This window comes from Rutidosis leptorrhynchoides, chromosome 2 (assembly GCF_046630445.1).
Source record: "Rutidosis leptorrhynchoides isolate AG116_Rl617_1_P2 chromosome 2, CSIRO_AGI_Rlap_v1, whole genome shotgun sequence".
NCBI classification, from domain to species: domain Eukaryota; kingdom Viridiplantae; phylum Streptophyta; class Magnoliopsida; order Asterales; family Asteraceae; genus Rutidosis; species Rutidosis leptorrhynchoides.
Window position 1 is genome coordinate 283826194 of NC_092334.1, and position 5292 is coordinate 283831485.

Here is a 5292-nt window from a genome sequence, read left to right on the forward strand (position 1 = left end):
TGCAGCTCCTGGTACAAGATCTATTTGAAATTCAACAGATTGATGTGGAGGTAGTCCCGATAATTCTTTTGGAAATATATCGGGAAATTCTTTTGCGACAGGAATATCATTGATGCTCTTTTCTTTAGTTTGTACTTTCTCGACGTGTGCTAGAACAGCATAGCAACCTTTTCTTATTAGTTTTTGTGCCTTCAAATTACTAATAAGATGTAGCTTCATGTTGCCCTTTTCTCCGTACACCATTAAGGGTTCTCCTTCTTCTCGTACAATGCGAATTGCATTTTCGTAACATACAATCTCTGCTTTCATCTTCTTCAGCCAGTCCATGCCAACTGTTACATCAAAACTCCCTAACTCTACTGGTATCAAATCAATCTTAAATATTTCACTACCCAGTTTAATTTCTCGATTTCGGCATATATTATCTGCTGAAATTAATTTACCGTTTGCTAATTCGAGTAAAAATTTACTATCCAACGGCGTCAATGGACAACTTAATTTAGCACAAAAATCTCTACTCATATAGCTTCTATCAGCACCCGAATCAAATAAAACGTAAGCAGATTTATTGTCAATAAGAAACGTACCCGTAACAAGCTCCGGGTCTTCCTGTGCCTCTGCCGCATTAATATTGAAAACTCTTCCGCGGCCTTGTCCATTCGTGTTCTCCTGGTTCGGGCAATTTCTAATAATGTGGCCCGGTTTTCCACATTTATAACAAACTACATTGGCATAACTTGCTCCGACACTACTTGCTCCGCCATTACTCGTTCCGACATCATTTGTTCCTTTCGTTCTGTTAACCCCTGGTCCATAGACCTCACACTTCGCTGCGCTATGACCATTTCTTTTACATTTGTTGCAAAATTTGGTGCAGAACCCCGAGTGATACTTTTCACACCTTTGGCATACTGCTTCTGATTGTTGTTGTTGTTGCGGTTGTTATTGTTGTTGGGATGATTGTTGTAGTTGCTGTTGTTGTGGTTGTTGTTGTTGTTGTTGTTGTTGTTGTTGTTGTTGTTGTTGTTGTTGTTGTTATCGTTGTTGTTGTTGTTGTTGTTATTGTTGTTGTTGTTGGGCCGTTTGTTGTAGTTGCGATTGATGTTGCGATTGTTGGGATAATTGTTGCGATTATTGTTGTAATTGCTGTTGTTGTTGTATTGGTGATTCTTATCACCGTTTTCCTCCCACTTTCTTTTGACTTGCTTCACATTGGCCTCTTCAGCCGTCTGTTCTTTAATTCTTTCCTCAATCTGGTTCACTAGTTTGTGAGCCATTCTACATGCCTAATGTATGGAGGCGGGCTCATGTGAACTTGTATCTTCTTGGATTCTTTCCGGTAATCCTTTCACAAACGCGTCGATCTTCTCTTCCTCATCTTCGAACGCTCCCGGACACAATGGGCACAATTCTGTGGATCGTCTTTCGTACGTGGTTATATCAAATCCTTGGGTTCGTAACCCTCTAAGTTCTGTCTTGAGCTTATTGACCTCGGTTCTGGGATGGTACTTCTCGTTCATCAAGTGCTTGAATGCTGACCACGGTAGTGCGTACGCATCATCTTGTCCCACTTGCTCTAGATAGGTATTCCACCATGTTAAAGCAGAACCTGTGAAGGTATGCGTAGCGTACTTCACTTTGTCCTCTTCAGTACACTTACTTATGGCAAACACCGATTCGACCTTCTCGGTCCACCGTTTCAATCCGATCGGTCCTTCGGTTCCATCAAATTCCAAAGGTTTGCAGGCAGTGAATTCTTTGTAGGTGCATCCTACACGATTTCCTGTACTGCTAGATCCAAGGTTATTGTTGGTATGTAGCGCAGCCTGTACTGCGGCTATGTTTGAAGCTAGAGAAGTACGGAATTCCTCTTCATTCATATTCACGGTGTGTCGAGTAGTCGGTGCCATTTCCTTCAAAATAGTCAAATGGAACAAGTTAATCATACAGAATATTAAGAGTAGTTAATAGTATTTCGTAGCATAATATGAACTCATTTATAAAAGCTTTTTCTTCATATTAGCGTTTTATAAGTTTAAATTCGGGTAGTACCTACCCGTTAAGTTCATACTTAGCAGCTAATATACAATTCAACTACTACAATTCTATATGAAAAACTGATTATAATAATATTTCGTGTTCAAACTTTTATACAATATTTTACAAACTTACAATACCGCTTATTTTACATAAAGCATGAAATATATCACACAATAACTTTGATACAAGATAGTTGTGAAGATAATTCTAGCTAGTACACAAGTTGTTCAGCAAAGGCAATAAAGACACGTAATTCATACGTCCAGAAACAAGTCATGCATTCTGGATTTACTAGGACTACTTCCCATCCTTGGTCTTGTGGAACATAACCGTTATGGCCGTTGATAAGACAGCGTGTTGTAACGTCGTCAAAGGGACGAGGGTTACGTAATGTCCAACAGTCTCGTAATAACCTAAAAACCTCATTTCTTACCCCAATTACCAACTCCGTCAATTGTGGGAACGTTTTGTTTAATAGTTGTAGCCTGATGTTCTTTTTCTCACTTTGGTGAGAAGCGAACATTACTAACCCGTAAGCATAGCATGCTTCTTTATGTTGCATGTTAGCCGCTTTTTCTAAATCATGAAGTCCTATATTCGGATACATTGAGTCAAAATAATTTCTTAACCCGTTGCGTAAAATAGCATTTGGGTTCCCCGCAATATATGCGTCAAAGTAAACACATCGTAACTTATGGGTTTCCCAATGTGATATCCCCCATCTTTCAAACGAAAGTCTCTTATAAACAAAGACATTCTTGGAACGTTCTTCGAATGTCTTACACACTGATTTCGCCGTAAATAGTTGTGCGGAAGAATTCTGACCGACTCTAGACAAGATTTTATCAATCATGTCTCCGGGTAGGTCTCTTAAAATATTGGGTTGTCTATCCATTTTGTGTTTTTATACTGTAAAATAGACAAGAGTTAGATTCATAAAAAAAAATACTTATTAATACAAGCAATTTTTACATATATCATAAAGCATAAGCACACTATATTATATATATTACACCACACGAATACAACAATCTTATTCCGACTCGCTCATTTCTTCTTCTTCGGTTTTGGTTCGTTTTGCGGTTTAGAAAAACCTGGTGGTTTAGTGGTTCCCGGGTCATTGTTACAATTTAAGGACTTCGAGGGTTGACGATACATATAAAGTTCATCGAGGTTGGAATTAGATTTCTCTATTTTTATGCCCTTTCCCTTATTATTTTCTTTTGCCTTTTTATATTCAGTTGGGGTAATTTCTATAACATCATCGGAATTCTCTTCGGAATTCGATTCATCAGAGAATTGGTAATCCTCCCAATATTTTTCTTCCTTGGCAGAAACACCATTGACCATAATTAACCTTGGTCGGTTAGTTGAGGATTTTCTTTTACTTAACCGTTTTATTATTTCCCCCACAGGTTCTATTTCCTCCTCCGGTTCCTCCTCTTCCGGTTCTGATTCTTCTTCCGGTTCTGATTCTTCTTCCGGTTCCTCTTCGGGAACTTGTGAATCAGTCCAATATATATTCGACTCTTCGTTATTATTAGGTGAGTCAATGGGATTTGTGCTAGAGGTAGACATCTATCACACAATATCAAACATGTTAAGAGATTAATATATCACATAATATATACATGTTAATAATATATAGTTTCCAACAAAAATGTTAAGCAATCATTTTTAAAGAAAACACGGTCGAAGTCCAGACTCACTAATGCATCCTACCAAACTCGATAAGACACACTAATGCAAATTTTCTGGTTCTCTAAGACCAACGCTCGGATACCAACTGAAATGTCCCGTTCTTATTAATTAAAAACGTTCCATATTAATTGATTTCGTTGCGAGGTTTTGACCTCTATATGAGACGTTTTTCAAAGACTGAATTCATTTTTAAAACAAACCATAACCTTTATTTCATAAATAAAGGTTTAAAAAGCTTTACGTAGATTATCAAATAATGATAATCTAAAATATCCTATTTACACACGACCATTACATACTGGTTTACAATACAAATATGTTACATCGAAATCAGTTTCTTGAATGCAGTTTTTACACAATATCATACAAACATGGACTCCAAATCTTGTCTTTATTTTAGTATGCAACAGCGGAAGCTCTTAGTATTCACCTGAGAATAAACATGCTTTAAACGTCAACAAAAATGTTGGTGAGTTACAGGTTTAACCTATATATATCAAATCGTAACAATAGACCACAAGATTTCATATTTCAATACACATCCCATACATAGAGATAAAAATCATTCATATGGTGAACACCTGGTAACCGACATTAACAAGATACATATATAAGAATATCCCCATCATTCCGGGACACCCTTCGGATATGATATAAATTTCGAAGTACTAAAGTATCCGGTACTTTGGATGGGGTTTGTTAGGCCCAATAGATCTATCTTTAGGATTCGCGTCAATTAGGGTGTCTGTTCCCTAATTCTTAGATTACCAGACTTAATAAAAAGGGGCATATTCGATTTCGATAATTCAACCATAGAATGTAGTTTCACGTACTTGTGTCTATTTTGTAAATCATTTATAAAACCTGCATGTATTCTCATCCCAAAAATATTAGATTTTAAAAGTTGGACTATAACTCACTTTCACATATTTTTACTTCGTCGGGAAGTAAGACTTGGCCACTGGTTGATTCACGAACCTATAACAATATATACATATATATCAAAGTATGTTCAAAATATATTTACAACACTTTTAATATATTTTAGTGTTTTAAGTTTATTAAGTCAGCTGTCCTCGTTAGTAACCTACAACTAGTTGTCCACAGTTAGATATACAGAAATAAATCGATAAATATTATCTTGAATCAATCCACGACCCAGTGTATACGTATCTCAGTATTGATCACAACTCAAACTATATATATTTTGGAATCAACCTCAACCCTGTATAGCTAACTTCAACATTCACATATAGAGTGTCTATGGTTGTTCCGAAATATATATAGATGTGTCAACATGATAGGTCAAAACATTGTATACGTGTCTATGGTATCTCAAGATTACATAATATACAATACAAGTTGATTAAGTTATGGTTGGAATAGATTTGTTACCAATTTTCACGTAGCTAAAATGAGAAAAATTATCCAATCTTGTTTTACCCATAACTTCTTCATTTTAAATCCGTTTTGAGTGAATCAAATTGCTATGGTTTCATATTGAACTCTATTTTATAAACTAAACAGAAAAAGTATAGGTTTATAGTCGGA